General features: G+C 35.1%; 1 protein-coding gene across 2 annotated transcripts in view; it reads left to right on the forward strand.

Annotated features, from left to right (window-relative positions):
- HTR1F (5-hydroxytryptamine receptor 1F) overlaps positions 1-22,888 on the forward strand; it is a 170,999-nt gene that overhangs the window by 138,990 nt on the left and 9,121 nt on the right. The window contains exon 1 of one of the 2 annotated variants that reach the window (XM_043997129.1): positions 15,270-15,326. The exons of the other annotated variant lie outside the window; for it this stretch is intronic. The gene's annotated coding sequence lies outside the window, so the exon portion shown is untranslated. Of the gene's footprint in view, positions 1-15,269; positions 15,327-22,888 lie in introns of those variants that run through there. 2 annotated transcript variants of the gene reach the window in all.

Genomic DNA, 22,888 nt, shown 5'->3' on the forward strand with positions numbered 1-22,888 from the left:
CATTTCATAGATGAAAACAGGCAGAAAGGTTAAATGACTTGCACAGGGTCACACATAGTGAGTACCAGAAATTTCCTAACTCCATGTCTGAGTTGGGGGGGGGGGGAGTAGAAAACCACTCTATAAGGAGGGAATGAGAGATCATAGAGCACCAGCACAAAGTCAGGGGTGGAGAAGAGAACAGGGTAGAGGCACTAACCTCAACCCCTCATTGATTTCTATTTGAGCGCATTATTCTTTCTAACTGCTAAGATATGTTGTTTCTCTGCTTTTGAAAGAATAAAATTTCTGCTCACCACTCTAAAGTGAATACCCTTGAGCAAAGCCCCAGTCAATCTGCCCTAGTTATAGCACTATCCTCCAGAACAGACAAGGAAAGAATTTAAACAAAGTCCTCCCCTTTCTCTAGCCCCTTTCCTTAAAGTAAAGTAGTTAAGTTGTCAGGCTCCTCGCACTCATTAGGGGACATTCATAATGGCACTTTGGGGCAAGAGCTCTTAATTTTTTGCATGTAGTGGATCCCTCAATAATCTGGTGAGGTCTATTGACCTCTTTTCAGAATAATGTTTTTAAATGCATAAAATACATAAGATTGCAAAGAAAACCTTTTACATTAAAATTTACTTATCAAAATATTGAGAAAAAAACAGATTCAGAGACCCTGTTTAAGAACTCCTGTCTCGGTTAGGGAGGGAAGGGAGGAGGGTGGCCACGTGGAACAACCCTGGCAACTTGCCTTGTAAATCAAAGCAGCACTTTGCAAATCCCTTTTTTGGAAGCCATGCTTACTCATTCTGAAGTGACATAGATTAGCACCAAATTAAACAATAGCATTAGAATATGTAGCTATAATGGTAGTTTTAAATAGTACGCAATCATAGGTTTCAGACAGGAAAAATCTAGAATGACAAAGGAAAGGAAGATTATAAAAAAATTGTTATTCAAGGTCATGTAAAATTGTTGTGACCTCTCTACATGCCACATTCACATAACTGGTCATTGCCACCTTCAGAGCATTTCCCTATTCTCAATATTCCACACAACTTGAAAATTTCTTTCCAACTCAACATTTCTGGCATTCCATCTTTGTACTGTCCTCCCCCAGAGTTGTCTCACAACATCTTTCTGAATTAATTTGGATTCTCTTTTATGTTCACATTGCCACCAAAAGGAGGAACTTTGATTGCTAAGCATGGCCTTTAAAATTCTATCACTTGAGGAACTTACCTTCACCATTGATAGGAAAATAACAGTCTGTCACATCGTGATTCTTTACGTAGTGAGCTTGCTTTTCTTCTTATGACAACTGATATTAGGTAGATGTGGCAAATTATTTACATTTTAAACTCATGACTCAATTCAGTTAATAAGAACCAATTTCATTGATGATCCAAGAATTTAAAACAAGCATTTGATTGATTAATTATACAGGCTTATGTTTAAATGAATCTTTACAAAGCAAGAGAACTTTTCTTTCCTGTCTCAGAAAAATCTCTCCAGTACTTTCAAGAATTGTTAATTAACTTTCATAGATTTTTAAATAGATGTTTTGGATCATTAGAGATATTAAAGAAGCCATTTGCCCACATCAGCTTAGAAAATGTTTTCTTTTTAGTTTGCATAAAGATAAAGCACAGCCCCATTCATAGCAAAAAGCAAACAGGAAGAATTTAGATAATTTTAAAATGTTTTGATGGAGTCTACCAGTAAAAACGAATATTAGATTTTTTTAATTACTGGGGTATATTGCAAATCTTTTTTTCTTCTTTCACTTCCATGCTTTTAAATTTTTTCTCATTGATAATTTTTGTTTTTATATCCTCCTCATTTAGGGACACATCACTCCCCTGGTCCCCACCTAGTGTGCCATTTCCTGTAACCAAGAATTTTTTTAAAAAGGAAAAGGAAAAGAAAAGCAGGTCAGCAAAAGCAATGACCATATCAATCGAGCCTGATGGTATGTGCAATGTCCCAAAGCCATCATCACCGTGCTCCCACACAAAGAAGGTGGGAAGGGAACATTGCAAATATTTTGAATAGTGGTTGAAAAATCGTAGTAATGACACAAACAGAACCGGAAATGGCTATAATTTAGAAAGATGCTGAACTTCAAATAGAAGTATAGAAAAGGAATATTTTATTAATTTTGAAGGGAAGCACTTGCAGCTGGAGGGATCAGGAAAGACCTCAAGTAAGAAGTGGTATTGGAGCTGAATTTTGAAGAAAACTAAGGATTCTATGAGGCAGAGATGAGGAGGGCAAGGAAAATAATGCATATGAAGAGATGGAGATGAAAGTTGGAAAAGAGAGATGAGGAAATTAGGACATTTTCAGACCCTTTATGGGCGTGAAGGGAAGAAATGTATAAGTCTGTAAGCATTGGTCAGAGCCAAGTTATGCAGGATTTTCAGGGATTTCACATTTGATCCCAAAGGGAAGAAAGAGGTAGTGTAGTTTATTGAGCAGGAGAGTGATGTGTTCGGATGTACTTTATGACTGTTACTTTGGAAATTATATGGAGGATAGATTGGAAAAGGGAAAGATCTGAGGCAAAGACATCAATTAGAATGCTACTGCATGATGGAATGGGGATCTGAACTAGGGTGATGATCATGTAAGTGGAGGAAAGGGATGGATGCAAGAGATATTGCAAAGATAGAATTGACAAGACTTCAAAACTGATCAGATATGTGGAATGAGGCAAGTGAGGAGTAGAAAATGAGTCCAAAATTTTGAACCTGAGTGAGAACATTTCATATAAGTGTATGTCACATAAGTAATATCTTCTTGTAAATCAGTAAGATATAGACTAAGGCTCATAGTCTCAATTTATCTTTACTTGAAAGTTCTGAGTTACTAAACCAGCTCCATATCAAGACCACATCCTAACATATTTCTAATTGAAACCATTGATTTCCAAACCACTTAAATGTTCTCTGCTATGTAGTTGAAATGAATGCAGCTTACCTTACCTTTAGCAACAGATTGCCTGTCAGCCAATTAGGTGGAAAGCTAGGTTAGAATCCAGGTTTCCTGGCTACCAGGTTTCTCTTCCCACCATAACAGGTTATATAAGTATAATTTAAATTTATTAACAATATTATTATTGCATTCTCATCTTTTTCAATAAGGTTCAGATTGAAACAGCCCTTAGAGAAGTTGCCATTAAACGTGCTCAGGTCTCCCCAGTTCTCAAAAATCCTTCTCATAATTCATCCATCTCCACTAGCTATCATCTCATATCTTGTCTACTCTTTGGTGCTAAACTTCTTGAGAAAGCTATATACAATAGGTGCTTAGATTTCCTTTTTTATCACAACTCTCTACAATCTGATTTCCCAATTTTATAACTCCACTGAAACTTTTCTCTCCAAAGTTATTAATGATCTCTTAGTTGCCAAATCCAATTACTTTTTCTCAATCCCAACCCTTCTTGATCTCTCCACAGCTTTTGACACTATTGATCAGCTTCTTCTTCTTGATAATCTTCTCTTGTTAGGTTTTTGTGTCATTACTCTTTCCTGGTTCACCCTCTGACTATATGACCACTCCTTCTTGGTCCCCTTTACTAGATCTTCATCCAGGCCACACCTGTTAACTGTAACTATCCCAGAAGGCCATCTTCTCTTCTCCTCCATACTATTTCACTTGGTGGTCTCATTAGCTCCCAAAGATGTAACTATAATTCCTATGCTAATCATTCTCAAATCTACTGATCCAACCCTAACCTCTCTGCTAACTTCAAGTCTCTCATCTCCAACTGTCTCTCTGTTGTACTCTCAAACTGGATGTTCTATAGACATCTTAAACTCAGCCTGGCCAAAAGTGAACTCATCCCCTCCTCCAAATTGCTCTCCTCTTCCCAGTTTCCTTATTATTGTTGAGGATACCACCATCCTCCTAGTTATAGAGCTTACAACCAAAGTGTCATCCTCAACTCTTTACTCTCCCTTTCCATTTCTTAACTGTTGCCAAGGCTTATAGAAATTGCTTTTGTAAAATCTCTTGCCTATCCCCCTTTCTCCCTTCTACAATTCCTACCACCCTTATCATCCAAACCCAGACTATGGCAAAACCTTGCTTCAAGTCTCTCCCTCACTCCAGTCCATTCTCTACTCAACTGTCAAATTTATTTTCCTGAGGTACAATTCTGACCATGTCATCTCCCCTACTCCCATTAAGTAAACTCTAATGGTTTCCTATTACCTATGAGATCAAACATAAAATTTTCTCTTTTGCATTTAAAAGTTAGGCAGCTAGGTGGTACAGTGGATAAAGCACTGGCCCTGGATTCAGGAGGACCTGAGTTCAAATCCGGCCTCAGACGCTTGACACTTACTAGCTGTGTGATCCTGGGCAAGTCACTTAACCCTCATTGCCCCACAAACAAAAAACAAAAACAAAAAAATCCCACATAAAACCTTCAAGTTATAAAGGCTTTGGGTTACAAATACCTTATCCACCTTTACCTTTCTAGTCTTCTTACACTTCACATCACACACACACACACACACACACACACACACACACACACAGAGTCCTCTGTAACTCTGACATTTCCCTCCTTATTGTTCCTCAACAAGACAATGCTTCTCCCCACCATGGGCATTTTTACTGGATGACCCCAATGCCTGGTATGTTCTCCTTCCTCATATACACTTCCTGGATTCCCTGGCTTCATTAAAGTCACAACTAAAATACTACTTTCTACAGGAAGCCTTTCCTAATCTCCCTTAATTAGAACATCATTTCTCTATTGATCACTTCTAATTTATTCTGGATATACCCTGTTTGTACATAATTGTTTGCACGTTGTATCCCCTATTCGAATGTGAACTCCTTGAGAGCAGAGACTATCTTTTACTTTCCTTTGAAATGCCAGCACAATGGCTAGAATATAGTAGGGGCTTAATGAACATTTATTGACTGACTGATTGCTTATATCCACCATACACATCCCAATTACTCTCTGTGCAGTATTCATTTTCAATTCTTTGAAGACATGATGCCAGATCTGTATTCCAGATTTCATTGCCATATAACAACACTGGTAGAATATTGATACTAAAAGAATGGGCCTTTGCTTTCATGGACCATTATTCAGGTGGATAAAATAACTTCTTATAGTCTAATATAGGAATTAGGATATAAACACATGCTCTTTAGGCTTACTGAATGCATCTTCAGTATAACTTTAGTATTGACAAAATAGGGAAGATGGGTACCTCGTCCTATTTTTTTTTGCAGGGCAATGAGGGTTAAGTGACTTGCCCAGGGTCACACAGCTAGTAAGTGTCAAGTGTCTGAGACCAGATTTGAACTCAGATCCTCCTGAATCCAGGGCCAGTGCTTTATCCACTGTATCACCTAGCTGCTCCCCCATCCTATTTCTACATAATTTTTATATCCTCTGCTAGCTCTGAAAGCATTTTGTTCTCTGTATCTTATGTATGAGTCACTATTCTTGGGAAAAAGATGTTTCTCTGGTTCATTTAATAAATAATATTTAATTAACTGATTGATTTATAAAAAGTGATGACAGTTTTATTACTTATAAAGAAAATATACAAACAGTCCTTGATTTTTCTAGTGATCCAGTTTGTGAGATTAAATAAATAAATGAAAGATGAAGCATTAAGTATACACTTGTGTTCCAAGAACTGTACTGAGCATCTGGTATACAAATATAATCAAGTTTATATCCTAATTTGGGAAGGTGAGGTGGTGACAATACATAAAGGAGAACTAGAAAGCAGAAAGCAGGGAGGTATGCACTCAGTAACATGGTTTAGAAATGGCCTGGAAATAATGTGGATGTTTGCTCCTGGGAAAGATAAAAAGAATGCTCACCTATCAGAACCTAGCATCCCAAGTACTGGGTCCAAGTTTCTGTTGAGAAGGGGATGAGCAGAATGGCCAGAGCCCAGGTACTGTGCTTTGGAAATGACTGGGAAGTGATTTGGAGGCCTGATTATTACCACCAAAAGAGTTTCAAACACAGCTAAAAGAATTAAAAGAAATCTTAGTTCTGAAAGATCACAAGATTGGAAGTCAGGAGAACACCTGATTCTGCCCAATGATTTGTTATGAAGCTTCAGTCAAACAAGTCCCTCAAACATTCTATATTTATAATTTTTATATATAAAATATGGGAATGTTGTTCGTTATCTCTAAACTCACTTACAACTCAAATTCTATTAGCTTAAGGAAGGAGGTGAATAGAATTTTAGAAAAGTTAGATATGCTAGACCTCTGGAGAAAATTAAAAAGAGATAAAAAGGAATATACCTTTTTCTAAGTGGTATTGGCACCTACACAAAAATTGACTACATATTACAGCATAAAAACCTCACAATAAAATGCAGAAAGACAAAATTATTCAATGTGTCCTTCTCAGATCATGATGCAATAAAAATTGCATTTAAGAAAGGAGCCATGGGAAAGATAGATTAAAAATTAATTGGAAACAAAATTGTATTAGCTATATTTTTAAGTCCCAGTGATACATTGTCTTACATTTGCATAATTTATCTTGGCAATTTAAATATATATATATATATATATATACAATGTCAAAACTCAATTCATTTATCTTATAACATATATTACATTATCTTCTTCCAAATAATTGTATAACATAAATCATATGACTTTAGCCCAGGGATGTTGTACAGTTCAAATAAGATAATGGATGCAAAGTGTTTTGCACACCTTAAAGCAGAATATAAGTGCTGGTTATGATTATTATTATTAGCTGATAGTCACCAGGCCTTGAGTCTAGTGATGACTTCATTCCCTGAACCTTCTACTACCTTCCTCTTGAGCTCAAATGAAATATTTAGAGAGCAATACAAGGGTGTGGTACTAAATGGTTAACAACCTGGCTCTCTGGAGGGGAAAAAAAAAAGTATACACACATGCTTTTAAGTTTAATCTGAAATATTAACACTTTCTTCAGTCTAGAAAATTAACAAACTATAAATCAAGCCCTGATTTGTAGCAATGATGATTTCTGAGTTACAAATGCTCACACTCAGATTATAGAGAACTGTAATAATAGTTTTTTAAAGTAATTGTACTTAAAAATATGTAAAGAAAATAAAACTTGAGATGTCTTCCTTGAATCCAAAAATCCATTCTGATAATCCATCAATTAACAAAGAAGTAACTTACTCTGAATGTCACTATACCAGAAAAATTGTCAATAGATCAAGAAGCTATGCATTCATCGGTGGCATACTGATGCAGAATATAACCCAACCATAAATTAAAAAAAAAAAAACTTGAGGCACTTGAATCTCAGAGGGATTAAGTGATTTGCACAAGGTTATAGAGATAGTGTCAGTAGTAGGAAAATTTTCTGACTCCAGATCTAGCACTTAGTCACTATAAAGTGGCACTAGTCTTAATATACTCAAAAATAAACCCGAAAACTTTTTTAGAACATTTGTGTGGTAGATGTAAAATATTTTAAAGTGAATTCTCATAGTCTTTCTTTTCCGTATTATATTGGCCCTTAAATATATATCATCTGAGCCTCTGTTTCCTCAACTGTATAATGAAGCTGAATTAGGTAATCCTTAAAGACCTGTTAAGATCTTTTATTATTCCAGTATTCTCATTCAATTATTGAACTGTTACTTAATTTTTCCTATTTCTGCTCTAACCTATTAGAATTTATATTCCTTGAAAGCAATAATTTTGTCATATCTCCCAATTTCAAGTATGCTTTCTTGCTTAAGACATTTTACTAATTAATTAATGACAAATATTTGTGAAAGAAAGGAACTGAGAAAATACAAAGTATCAGTACTATAATTTGAGTAATGAGAGTATAGTTTGAGTATTGAGACTACTAAAAGGCTATCCTAATCACAAACTTTTAGAGTTCTGGAAAATAACCATAAAAATAAACCTCAGGTTGGCTAAAATTTTGGAGGTCATAAATTGTTAAACCAATTATTATATTTCCATCATTTTACTGTGAAATTCAGCTCTGCCTGCCTGAAGTGAAAGCAGTATCCCAACCTCCCTTTCCTCCATGAACGTTAGGCTAGTTTTTCAATAAAGGTAGTGAATTCATCCTTGAAATTTAATTGGCTAGGGAAACTAAAAGCTCAGGATTTTAATATTACTGCTTGATTTCCTGAATATAAACAGTTTCTCTCTAATGCTTGGCCGGTAGACCACAATGATGCACAACGAGAAGGCAGGGGACTCTCTTCAGCTCAAGGGTCCTTACTATGTACTCTTGTCAAATATCCTTCCATTTCTATGACCAAAACAAAACAAAACCTTCTTTTTAATAGTTGAGTACAATTCAGGGGACTAGCCTGGATCAGGCCCAACACAGAACACCACTCAACTCAGTACTAATAAAATTGCTTCCTTTAAAGTGCTCTTATTAAGTAACAATAATAATAGGCATTTAGGTGGTACTTTTTTTTTTTCAAGGCACCTTGATTTACGTTAACTCATTTGATTCTCACAATAGCCCAATAAGATAAAGAGTAAAAATGGAACTTTTTTCCTGCTTTTCAGATAAGGAAACTGAAATCCTGAGAGGTGAAATGATTTCAGAACCACAAACAAACCTTTGCTCTAGGTCACCAACATATAGAGAGCACCAAAAACTTAAAGAATGAATTTTTTTTAATTGCAGAATTTTAAAATGTTATTTTGACAGCACTTTCATGCTTTCAGCAACTTAGAACCAACTGAACTTAGTACATAGACAGAAAGTATAATTAAACTAGAAAGTCACCAGATGGTGAGCTCCTCTCACCCAAATGCTAACAGTAGCTTCAGAGTTTTGTGGGACCTCACAGGGCAATGATTTCTTGGGGTTTCTACCCATAGGGCCAGTGTCCTACAGACACCATTGCTATTCTACTGAATCTGTTCTAATTATTTATTGTATTATTTTCAAACAATCAATTACAAAGTCATTTGAGAGTCACTTCGCACTGCTAAATGACAGTGCCCTGGCACTGTCTTGTATTGCTTGTTCTGGGGGCCAAAATACCAATTATGACTTTTAGTAATTGGCCCAACATCAAATGGAAAGTAGGTGGTTGGCTGAGAACTAGAACCCAGGTCTACTGATTCCTAATGCTGAGTTCTTTCCAAAACAGGTCTGGCCCCCATAGGGAAAAAATATCCAAATTTAGACACTGTCATGCACATTTCATGGACAAATTGCTGACCTCCTTTCCACCCTCAAAAAATGTACTAAAATTTCTATTTCAACAAAGAATTCTCCTGACAAAGAAATAATGGACTTAGAGTATGGATTGAAATATACTTTTAAACATAGTCAATGAGGGAATTCATTTTGCTGGACTATGCATATATATTAAAAGGGGGCTGTTTTGGCTTGTTTTTATCCCAGTAAGGGGAAAGGGAGGCAGAAAGGAATCAAAATAGATTTTATTAATGGAAAAACAAAGTAATTTGAAAAATGTTATCAGAGAAAGCCTATTTTAGCCTGACCAAAAAAAAAGTAGTTATTTTCATGATTGTTGATGGCTTTATAAATTACCAAGTGACTCATTTGCTAAGCAGTTTTCATTGTACACATGTTTGGGGACATCTGGATAATTAGAAGATGAGCAGTTCTGAGTATTGTTTAGAGTATAGAACAACATATTTTGATTCTTACAAATTCTTCCTACAAACCCACCTTCTTTACTTTTCTATCACTAGAAAATAATTCTTTTGACTTTTAGCATTGCCTCTTTTACCGTCCTCCCTTAAAATGTAAATATTTTAAAGGAGGGGTAACAATGGTCTATCATTAGTCAATAACACTTTGATGTATATTAATTTATCAAAAGATTGTAAATTCCTTGAGAACAAGGATTGTTTTTGTACCCCAAGTACTGAGTATAGTGTCTGGGACATAGTAGGTACTTAATAAATAAGTGTTAATTATCATATTCAAATCATAGTCCTGAAGAAGTAGGAATTTTGATGACTAAGGTGAAAGGATATTTTTAGACTTAGGACGCTGTCTTAGGAGAACAAGCTTGAGTGGGTAAGAATAATAATTCTAGAGCATGAGGGGAAATAGGAAGAAAGATAAAGGTACTCAATGGTGCAATTTAAGGATGCAAAAAAAAAAAAAAAAAAACCTGTTTCACAATTCTGCCTAGAGCTATACCTAGCTATTATATATTATAAATGCTTTTCTGGAGAAAATTAAAACAGGCTTCTCTGAAAGAAACTTCAGCATTTTTCCTTCCTACTTAAAACCTATGATTCTGGTGTGAATATAGTTTTGCTTTTAAATAAATATCAAAGTCTGAAATTCAAGGCAATCTCCTTAAAAGGGTTGGAACCACAGTTAATATAACATAAAATTAATATAACATTAATAATTGGGTTACTTTTTTATTTTATGCTAATTACCAGCAAGTTTGGAAATGAACTGGCGGTGACCCATCCACAGGTGCAAAGCTTTTACAAGGTGACTAATTAGGGTTAGAGGCCTAAATAGCTATAGACTAGTGTTAGTCTTTGCCCTTCAAAGGAAACTAAATACCAGCCTAGTTTGGGGGAACTAAAAAAAAAGTTATCTGAGTTTTCTTTCTAGATCTTTTTTGACATTAAAATGTTAGTCAGCACCTACAGATGAATACAGCAGATGAATTGCTGTGCTGTTCTTAGTAGAAAAGTTGGGAAATAACCTGTTTTTCTTTAGTTCAGAGAATAATTGCACAAGTGAGAAAAACAATATGACAAGCAAGTCGAAGAGCAACTTTATTTCATCTAATGTTAGTAGAGAGATTTTTTAAATTTATCTCCCCAAACTCCTTGGAAGGCTGCATTTCAGCTAGTATGGTACTTTACATTGTAAAGTTTTAGAAAAGGAAAGGACTTTAGGGGTCATCAAGCCCAAACCCCACATTTTACAAAAGATGAAAATAAAGTCCAGCTTGGATGAGTGATTTACCCAAAATCACTATTGCTATTTTAGTCAACAAGGATTTACTGAAATATACAGTAATAATAACTTTGAATGAGAATGGAATGAACACCCGTAAAGTAGATGTAGATAGCAGAATTAATTTGAAACCAGAATCCAACAATATGTTGTTTACAAGAAATATACTTGAAACAGAGAGACACAATTAGAGTAAAAATAAGGGGCTGGAGCAGAATCTATTATGCTTCAGACAACGTTAAAAAAATAAAAGCAAGGGGAGCAATTATAACCTCAGACAAAGCAAAAGCGAAAATAGATTTAATGAAAAGAGGTAGGTAGGGAAACTATATTTTGCTAAAAGTCACCATAGACAGTGAAATAATATAAGATATAAACACATAAGTGCCAAATAGCATAACATCAAATCCTTAAAGGAAAAGATAAATGAGTTAAAGGAGGAAATACACAGTAAAATTATACTAGTTAGGGACCTCAACTTTCTTCTTTCAGAACTAGATACATCTAACCATAAAATAAGCAAGAAAGGGGGCAGCTAGGTGGCACAGTGGATAAAGCACTGGCCCTGGATTCAGAAGGATATCGAATCCAGCCTCAGATACTTGACACTTACTAGCTGTATGACCCTCGGCAAGTCACCTAGTCCTCGTTGCCCCACAAAAAAAACAAGAAAGAGAGAGAGAGAGAGAGAGAGAAAGAAAGAGAAAGAGAGGTAGGAGCTGGTCTATGAAACAGCTACCAAGATAGATAAACCATTGGCTAATTTGATTTTAAAAAGAAAGAAGAAAAAGAAGAAAACCAAATTACCAGAATAAAGTATAAAATGCCCAGATTAACTGAAGAGGAAATAAAATCCTTAAATAAGCCCATCTTAGAAAAAGAAAGTGAACAAGCCATCAATGATCCCTCTAAGAAAAAAATCCCCAGGGCCAAATGGATTCAAAAGTGAATTCCACCAAACATTTACAAAACAATTTATTCCAATACTATATAAGCTATTTGGGAAAATGGGTGAAGGAGTCCTACCAAATATGTTTTCTGACAAATGTAGTGCTAATACCTAAACCAGGAAGAGCCAAAATAGAGAAAGAAAAGTATAGACTAATTTCCCTAATGAATATTGATGTAAAAATTTTAAATAAAATACTAAGAAGGAGATTACAGCAACATATCACAAAGATTTTACATTATAACATAACCTAGTGTTCTACAAACCCCCAAATCCAAGATTAGGGGACTGGTTATTTGACAAAAATTGCTGGGAAAACTAGAAAACAGTTTGGCAGAAATTAGATATAAAATAACATTCACATTGCATTCCAAGATGACGTCAAAATGGGCACGTGTTTTAGACATAAAGGTTAATACCATAAACAAATTAGAGAAGTGTGGAAAAATTTACCTGTCAAATCTGTTGATAAGGGAAGAGTTTATGACCAAACATGAGATAGAGAGCATTGCAGGATATAAAATGAATAATGTCAATTACATTATATTAAAACATTTTTTGCAAAAACAAAAGCAATGCAACCAAGATTAGAAAAAAAACAGGAAGATTTTTATCCCAAAGACATCCCCAAAAAGAGAAAAAGAATTATGTGTACAAAAATATTTATAGCAGCTCTTTTTGTGGTTGGCTAAGAATTAGAAATCAAAAGAATGCCCAGCAATTGGGGAATGGCTAAACAAGCTCTGGTGTATATATATGATTGTGATAGTATATTATTGTGCCATAAGAAATGACAAACAGGATGATTATATGAACTAATGCATAGTGAAATGAGCAGAACAAAAAAAACATCATACACAGTGACAGCAATATTGTTTGATGAAGAACTGTGAATGGCTTAACTATTTTCAGCAATACAATGATCCAAGACAATGCCAAAGGACTAATGGTAAAGCATACTATCCACCTCCAAAGAAAGAACTGATATTGATTGAACATAGACTGAAGCATGCTTGTTTTTCACTTCCTTTTTTCTTTTATTCAAGTTTTCTTATACAAAATGACTAATATGGTAATGTTTTACATAATTGCACATGTATAACTTACATCTGATTGCTTAGTGCCTCAGGGAGAGTGTAGGGGAAGGAAGGAAAGAGGGATCAAAATTGTAACTCAAAACTTTAAATAAAAAATGTTTATTATTTTTTTTTAAAAAAAGAAAAAAAAGCAGGAAACTGAGAGAAATTTTATAGCAAGTTTTTTTTTCTGACAAAGTCCTCATTTCTCAAATATATGGGGAGCTGAGCCAAATTTATAAAAATAAGAACCATTCCCCAACTGATAAATGGTCAAAGGATGTGAACAAGCGATGTTCAGAAGAAATCAAAGCTATATACTGGTATGAAAAATACTCTAAATCAATATTGATCAGATAAATGCAAATTAAAACAACTAAGAGGTGCCACCTCACACCTATCAGATTGGCTAATATGACAGAAAAGGAAAATGACAAATGTTGGAGGGGATGTGGGAAAATTAAGACACTAATGAACTATTGGTGGAGTTGTGAACTGATCCAACCATTCTGGGGAACAATTTGGAACTATGCCCAAAGGATTATAAAACCATGAATGCCCTTTGACCAAGCAATGCCACTACTAGCTCTATATCCCAGAGAGAGCAAAGAAAATATGTACAAAAATTTTTATAATAGCTCTTTTTGTGGTGACACAGATTTGGAAATTGAGTGGATGCCTATCAATTGGGAAATGGCTGAACAAATTATGGTATACAATTCTGATGAAATACTATTGTGGTATAAGAAATTATTAGTGGGGGGGGGCAGCTAGGTGGTGCAGTGGATAAAGCACCGGCCCTGGATTAAGGAGGACCTGAGTTCAAATCCAGCCTCAGACACTTGACACTTACTAGCTGTGTGACCCTGGGCAAGTCACTTAACCCCCATAGCCCCGCAAAAAAAAAGAAAAGAAAAGAAAAGAAAAGAAAAGAAAAGAAAAGAAAAGAAAAGAAAAGAAAAGAAAAGAAAAGAAAAGAAAAGAAAAGAAAAGAAAAGAAAAGAAAAAAGAAAAGAAACTATTAGCAGTATGCTTTCAGAAAAACCTAGAAAGACTTAACATGAATTGATACAAAGTGAAGTGAGCAGAACCAAGAGAATGTTGTATACAGTAATAATATTTATGTTGAGCAATTGTGAATGACTTAGCTATTCTCATCAATACAATGATCTAAGTCAATTTCAAAAGACATATGAAAAATGCTATCCACCTTCAGAGAAAGAACTGATGGAGTCTGAATGCAGATTGAAGCATACTTTTTTACTTCCTTTTTAATTCTTAGGGGTTTTTTTGTTTTTATTTTCTTTTGCCACATAACTAATATGAAAATGTTTTACAGGATTTCATATGTAAAATCTATATCAAATTGCCTTCTTGAGTTGGGGAAAGGGAAGGGAGGAAAGGAATTTAGAACTCAAAAAAAATTTTTTTTAATGTTAAAAAAAATTACATGGGACAGCTAGGTGGCACAATGGATAAAGCACCGACCGTGGATTCAGGAGGACCTGAGTACACCCTCTGACACTTGACACTTATTAGCTGTGTGACCCTGGGCAAGTCACTTAACCCTCATTGCCCTGCAAAAAAACAAATTACATTTAATGTTTCAAAAATAAGAGAAAAAACAAATAAAACAAAATATATGTGTGTGTTCATTCTTTAGGGTTTTCTAAATAAATCATTATATCAACCACCAAAAAAAAGAAAGAAGAGAAAAGGTAATAATTTTATTTCTTTTTTGCCTGTGCTTATTCCCTTGATTTTTCTTAATTTTATTGCTATAGCTAATGTTTCTAGAACTACATTAAATAGTAGTGGTGATGGAAGTTATTTCTATAAACATTCTCAGAAAGACATTTCAAGGCCAAAAGGAAAAAGTTTTGCACTCAGTTCATTAAAGTCGCAAATGTTCAAAAATAATCAATCGCCATTTATTCAGGAGCTTATTATCAAATCCAAGGCTTTCCAGCTATCAGGTTTAAAATTTTGTTTATTATAATCGCTTTTTTTCTTGATGCTGGGTAAAAACAAAGTAAGGTATTCAAAAACATTCAGACAAAGGTGACTAAAAAGATAAGACAGGTTTGATTCTATTTTCTCCACATCCCAGTTAGTAGTCTTGTTCCACTGGCAAATGATTCGACCATATTGCATCTAAATCAGATTTACATCTAAGCCATCAGTTATCAAAGTATATTCCAAGGCCCCCACTTTTTCAGGAGGTCTGCAAATTTAGAAGTATTGGTATAATAATAAGATATTTTAATTTCTAATAGAGTCAACATCAATATGAGACATGGCCCTTCCTCTCCTGAAGTTACAGTCTAGACACAGCTGTATTGCACAATGCTAAATGGTAAGTTTATCCAAGGGTTGCAAAACAAAATGCTATGTGAAATCACAAGGAGAAGGTCATTATTCATAGCAGAAATCAGGAAAAACTTCTGAGATTTTACAGTGGTAACTCAAGGCCCCAGAGCAATTTGCAGCCCACGAAATGCACAGTAACTAATATTTATATGGCATTTTTCGTTTTGAAAAGCACTTTAATATATTAACACATGTACACAACTTAATATTTAACTTTATTGCATATATTAATTTACATACATTAATTACCTATATTACATATATTCTTTTGATTTGATCCTCACAGCCCTGGAAGACAGATGCTATTATCATCTCTATTTTACAGATGAAATAATTAAGATTGTGACAGGTCAAGTGACTTGCCCAGTGTCACATAACAAGTTAAGTGGGATTCAAATTCAGGTCTTCCTCATTCTAGTTGCAGCACTAAATTCACTATGCTACCCAGCTGCCAATTCAATTACCTAGTCAGTAACTTCATTGAGTTTAAGAATGTTAGGAATAAAATCTATGAAAAAAAGCCAACAAGTACAACCCACTAATTTTACATATGAGGAAACTGAGGCACAGATTGGTTAATGGCTTGTCCAGGTTCACACAATAGTAAGTATCTGAGGCAAAATTAGAACTCAGGTCTTCCTAACTTGAAGTCTGGCATTCTAGCTATTATGCCATTTAGCTGCCAACTTGATTACCCAGGTACTCGCTTTTTGTATTAGGATATTTGATATAAAATAATCTATAAAATAACATAGCCATTGTAGTTCCACCTTTACTCCCAACTCATCAGCAAAGGCAGGCATATTACTTTTAATTGTCAACAAAAAAAGAAATTAATATTACTAATTATTTGCTTTGTTTCAAATATTTGGAATACAAACCATCCCTTGTTTATGATAACCATATACAGTAAAAGTTTTCTTATCAATTTTATTGGCATCACAGATTTTGGTACGAGGAAATGAGAGGTTTGAACTAAATGTACTCAAGAACAATTTAAAATGATCAAAGTGGAGTAACATAATCCTAATCAAGTCATAAAATATTAATAGTTAAACCTTCAAATAATTGATCATCAAGTTGCAAAAAAAGTCATAAAAAGAGATTACTCATACGGAGATAATTACCAACTCCCAATGTTACTTTCTCTTATTTTATTTTTAGGTTAATTATGAGAAATAGTCTTTCATAGGTTTTGGTTTAGACATCTTGCTCCTACCTACATCTAAGGCCACTGAGGGTCTAGCATATGCAAGGATCCAAATCAACTGATCATATTGTAAATGCTATTCATCTGATCAATATGTTTGACTAAATTTTATGTTTTCTACTCATATCGTTAGGCTAATTGGTTGTTTTAAAATTTCACATTAAACACATGATGAGTTCTTCTTTCAAATTCTGGCTGTCCATCTCCTTACTGACTAAACAGAAACAAGAAACAGCAGCAGGTACAAAGTGGGATTGTGCTCTCCTCCTCTGCTTCCTCTCTATGTGACAGACATGTCTAAACTGGCTGCACACTGCCCAGTGACTATGAAGAAATTTTCTCAGAGATTATAGTTGACTTTAATGTTTTTTGCCGAGAAACAGAATAGAAAGGTGTCAGTTGCCAGCAATCTCTAAGAGTCATTAGAACTAATGCATTGGAAATGAACAGAGTGTTTCAGCAGGAAGATGTGCCACCAGCCATCCATGGATAATATATTTATACACTGCTCATTGAAAGTTAAAATTGCCTAGTTCTTTCCAGGCCCCCTTAAGACTTAGTTGAAGCTGCTTAATGAGTCACTGGATTGCTTGTGGAGGACAGGAACTATAGCAAAGTCGGCAATCTTCCCAACGGAATGTTCTCTTGTGAGTGTAACTTTCCCACAGAACCTAATGATATATGCTATCCCATATATGTCATTTCTATTACAGTAAATTTTAAATGAAAGGCAATCAACAGGATGATGATACCATCATAGAGTGGTAAGACTATCCATCTCATGTGGTTTAAAAGACAGTACAATCTACATCTAATAAAGATGTCCCTTAGGTAAGCACATGAAACAATATAAATACGTGCTTTAAAAAGACCTTTATATGTAATGATTCCTCTATTTATATATGCAGGTATGTATTTCTTCATATACACATGTATTATGTGTGCATGTGTGTATCCACACATATACACATATGTGTTTAAAAATATGCACACAGTAACACCTTACTTGTATAGAGGTCATTTATCCAGCAAGTTCAACTACCCAGAACACACTAAGAACCAGCTCTGTGAACAGGCAATTCAATTTAATAAACATTTATTAACTACCAACTAAGTGCCTACTAGGCACTGAAGATAAGAAAAAAGAAAAAACACATAAAATAATCCCTGTTTGGAAGGAACTTTTATTCACCTTATAATTAACTTTTATTACTTATATCCTGTAGTCACTAACTGTAATCCCTCTGATAAAATGGGGCCCAGGCAACCCAGACTTCATCAGGATGGAGTAAATGCTTCCTTGCTAATGCTCCCTTCAACTTCCTCACTCCTATTTGGACACTGATCTACCCACCTCCACCTCCGAGAGAGAGAACCCAGAATTCCTACTCCACTTAAACCCTCAGGTCCACTTTTTTCCTTCCTCAATAGTGGTTGGCCCCACACTGCAGAATGGATTGAGCAGCCTGTATTGCTTTGTTGATCAGGGAATCACCAACAATATCATCCATGTAAAAAGATGTTTTAAGATCATGGGTATCCCAAGGGTTAGAGCAATGATGAGGCTTTTCCACCTATTCCCCAACATGTAGCAACAATTTTTCTCTAAATGAAGTTAGGCAATAAACATTATCCCCACACTACTAAAGGTAAAAACAAACCCCTATGTGCAATTCACAGATATTCCAGTGGGCTATACTGAAGGAAGTGAGGCATTGTAAGAGATGAGCTACAGCCAACCTGATCTCAGATGAATGAATATGAAGGAACACAGAAGCTTCCAAGATCCCTGTCCCTGCAGATTTGAGGGGCACCTTCCTTCAGGCCTGTAGTGTTTCTGTTCTTTCATATTGATTCAAGCGCTGGTATCTTTATGAGTGTTACTGTGTGTCTTTGGCAGCAACAGAGTTTGATCCAGCAATGCTGATTAGTTCCTGCCTATATAAGGCAGCGGGGTGGGGGGGGGGAGCAGGGGGGAGGGGTCGGAATAGCAAAAGTCAATTTCTGACACCAATCCTTAGCAATAATGCCCATGCTTGTCATTGACAAGTGTCTCATTCCTGGACAATCTTTTCTACACTCATGACTGGTTTTGAGACAACTCAGTCTTGACACATATGCAAGACCCTCAGTAGCTTTAGATGTAGGAAAAGGATGTCAAAGGAAAACCTATGAAAGAATGGTTCTCATAATTAATCTACAGATAAAGTAGAGTAAGTCATATTGGGAGGTGGTAATTATCTCAGGATAGGTAGTCTCCTTAGGTGAGATACTAATAACTATCCTAAGAATGACACCGAGAGAAGTTACTCCTACCTTATGGGTGTTGGGACGAATGTGCAGAAGTTTCAAGAGAGAAAAAAAAATCTGTAGAACTTTTGACAAGCAAATGTGTGTGCTATAAAAGGAAGCTAGGTACAAATATTTTTGTACAAATAGGTCTTTTTCTCTTTGGGGGGGATCTCTTTGGGATATAAAGCTAACAGTGGTATTTCTGGATCAAAGTTCTATAGCCCTATGGGCATAATTCTAAATTGCTCTCCAGAATAGTTGGACAACTCCACCAACAGTGGATTAGTGTCCCAATTTCCTTACATCCCCTCCAACATACAACTAGAGATCAGATGAATACCCATCAATTGGGGGATGGTTTAAACAAGCTGTGGTAGTGATGGAAAATTATTATGCTATAAGAAATGACAAACAGGATAATTTCAGAAAGGTCTGGAAAGACTTGTATGAACTGATATATAGTAAAGTGAGCAGAACCAAGAGAATGTTGTGCACAAACAGAACAATAAATATTGTTTGATGAGGAACTGTGAATGACAGCTATTCTCAGCAATACAATGATCCAAGACAAAGGACTAATGATCAAACATGCTATCCACCTCCAAAGAAAGAACTGATGTTGATTGAACACAGACTGAAACATGCTATTTTTCACTTTCTTTCATTTTTTTTCTTTTCTTCAAGTTTCCTTGTACAAAATTACTAATATGGTAATGTTTTGCATAATTCCACATATATAGCCCATATCTGATTGCTTGCCTCCTGGGAAGGGGGAAAGGAAGGGAGGGAGGGATAAAATTTGGAACTCAAAACTACAAATAAAAATTTTTGTTATTTTTAAAATAAATAGATGGATTAAATTATTTTTTAATTTAAAAAAAGGAAGCTAGGCATCACAGTGGATAACATGCTGGGTCTTGAGTCAGGAAGACCTGAGTTCAAGTCCAGCCTCAGATATTACTAGCTGTGACCCTGGGCAAGTCATTTAATGTTTGCCTCAGTTTCCTCAACTGCAAAATGGGATAATAATAGCACCTACTTCCCAGAGTTGTTGAGAGAATCAGTGAAATACTATTTGTAAAGCACTTAGCACATAGCATAAAATAAATAAATTCTTATTTTCTTTCCTTTTGGACAAGTAGCTGTTCTTCAAAGAAAACTTTTTAACCAGTAACATGAGAGCAAAAAGGATTACAATAAGCTATAATCAATATAAAAGTTCCTTCTAGTAAGAAAAAGAATCTCTTCAAATGGAAGTTACACATGCAGTTTTAGTATACAATAAGCAGTAATAATAAAAATACTTTAATCCATCACTTAGCCTCACTTCTACAAAAATTCAGGCAGAATTTCAATTATGAAATTCAACCATGAGACAGTTCCCAGCAATCAAAATAAGCAATAGCTTGGGACGGGGGGGTGGCAGGGTGGGAAAACAATGGGAAAGGGATAGCCATCAAGAAGGATAGAGAGAGAGTATAAATGGCACAAAAGTTATATAATTCCTACTTTTGCTACAGTTCTGCCCCCAGACATCAAAGCCCCTCTTTTCATTTCCCTTAAACTCTTCAGTTGTGGGAGGAAGATAAAAATGTCACTAACAGGTCACATTTAGTCTAGAAACCAGAATATTCTGACATGGCTTTTTAAAAAGCATTTATATACATCAAGACCTAATGAATATCACAAATATTATATATCATCTAAATGAGATTGTTAAAACAAGCCAGTTTACCTAGGAAACAATGGACATTTCTTCAATACATTATTGCTTTATACACATGTTTATATACAAACAATGGAGGCATTTGCACATATCTTATAGCATCAAAAACAGCATTGAAAGAAATTTCATTAGACTATAGTAGGATTGGTAAAATTATCAAATATTTCTTATTTTAATTTTAAGATAGATAATTTCAGGGGCAGATAGGTGGCGCAGTGGATAAAGCACCGGCCCTGGATTCAGGAGGACCTGAGTTCAAATCCGGCCTCAGACACTTGACACTTACTAGCTGTGTGACCCTGGGCAAGTCACTTAACCCCTATTGCCCTGCAACAACAACAACAACAAAAACAAAAAAAGATAGATAATTTCCTATGGAATTTTTATTATGACAAAACCATAAAAACTTCTAGGGAAGTTCTTGTATTGAATACTCAATTCAAAATATAATTTCAAGATAACCTTTTGAAGGAGGCTATTAAACCAACAACAATTTAATAGACAAATAAAAATGTAGAGTTACTTTTAAGTATGACTTTTCATAATGGAAACTATCAGCATTTTAAATGTTCCATATAAATGGAAATAATGGTAGTTGGACATTTTGTTCATTCCAATGGATTGTAGTAATCAAGAAAACACAAGTTTATTTTATTAAGCAGACAAGGTAAATTTTCATAATGTAAAGCAATGGGAGAGGAGAGCAATAATGGAAATGAAGTTTTTACCCTATTTCATTTCATTTCAAAGGAACAGCTTCTCAAATTGATTAAAGGGTGCAAATGCTTCCAGGGCAAACAGCCACAGATTGGGAGGAGCACTGACCAGATCACTCTGTTCTCTCACTTAAAATGATAGAATTCTGAAGCTGAAACAACTCTTAAAATCTTTAGTCTCTGTTGTTTTACAGGTGAGAAAACTGAAAGGGCTAAAGAGGAAAGGTAGTTTCTTGCAAGTAAACTATTTCTGGAACCTTTCCCATATCCCATGGACTGGAGAGAATGAAAGTTAGATATTGGTTTACCCATAGAGAGAAAGGTATGAAGATATCAACAAGAGAGGAAGACTGAGCTGCATGAAGAAAGCAGTATATTAAAAGACATGGAAACATGAATTTCCAGCTACAGAAATGAAGAAAATATGTCAAGGATACAGAAGAAGGAGTTAGATGAGATTGGAGGGTTGGAGCAAAGAGCAAAAAGTTTGGGGGTGGGGAAAGGGCACAGAACAGAAACCCCCAAAATATTGGAAGAACTTTGCAAAGAGTAAATCCAGGATTCTCCTTTCTTTCTCCTAGAACTGACAGAAACAAAGAACAGTGGGGACATAACAGCAACAGTATAAGGGAAGCAACTGGGCAAAAAGAGTTTTGACCAACTCCTAGGAAACTTCCTGTTTTAAAACAGTGTTTCCCAAATCCCTTTGGCCACACAAAATTCTGAAGGTTGAAGCAAATTGACAGCTCCCATCAATACTGATCTGGGACATAAAATAACCATAGGTAAAAGGCTGGAAGGAGGAGTCAGGAAATTTTTATAACAAAATAGAGCAAATTAAACCAATTTTTCAAACAGGAAAGTGTTGCACATAAACATTTTATTTACATATATACATATATACTTTCACATTTAATATTTTAGAGGGGAAAATATTTCACAAATAGAAGCTTTATCATGAAATTCTTTTGCTTTGCTTTTTTGAAGACTTCATTGAGGAAGAAGCTATTATTTCCTGAGGTGATCCATTTCTCTTTGGGATAGCTCTAGTTATTATGAAATTTCTCCTTGCATCAAACCTATATCTGCCTCTCTGCAACTTATTGATCCTTGTTGTGTTCATAGGTACCAAAAAGAACAAGTCTAAACCTTTTCCCAAATGCTAGCTTTTAAATATTTGAAAACAAGTATTATATCTCTGCCCCCCCTCCCAATCTCCAAAGTCATGCCTTCTCTAAAGTAAAAATCTTTGTGTCCTTCCTACAAAATAATCTCAAGACCCTTCACCAATCCTTATTATTCTCCTCTGGGCCCTCTCCAGTTTATCTATGTCCTTTCTAAAATACGATGCCAATTCACATAGATGCTTAAAAGCCAGAACTTTTAGGCTCTGTGTTTCATCTAGAAATATTCTTCAGTTACCTGGAAAATGAACATATGCTGATATTTTGGGCTTAACCATATGTAGTCAACTCCATTAACCACATGTGAATTATGTACTTTGTGGGTAACTTTTAGCAAATTTCTCAACAGAGGCTAGCTTTCTCTTAACGAAAACATAATTAAGAAGAAAAATATTTCTCCTTACCACAATAACAATTTAT

The sequence above is a fragment of the Dromiciops gliroides genome, chromosome 3 (assembly GCF_019393635.1).
Source record: "Dromiciops gliroides isolate mDroGli1 chromosome 3, mDroGli1.pri, whole genome shotgun sequence".
Lineage (NCBI taxonomy): Eukaryota > Metazoa > Chordata > Mammalia > Microbiotheria > Microbiotheriidae > Dromiciops > Dromiciops gliroides.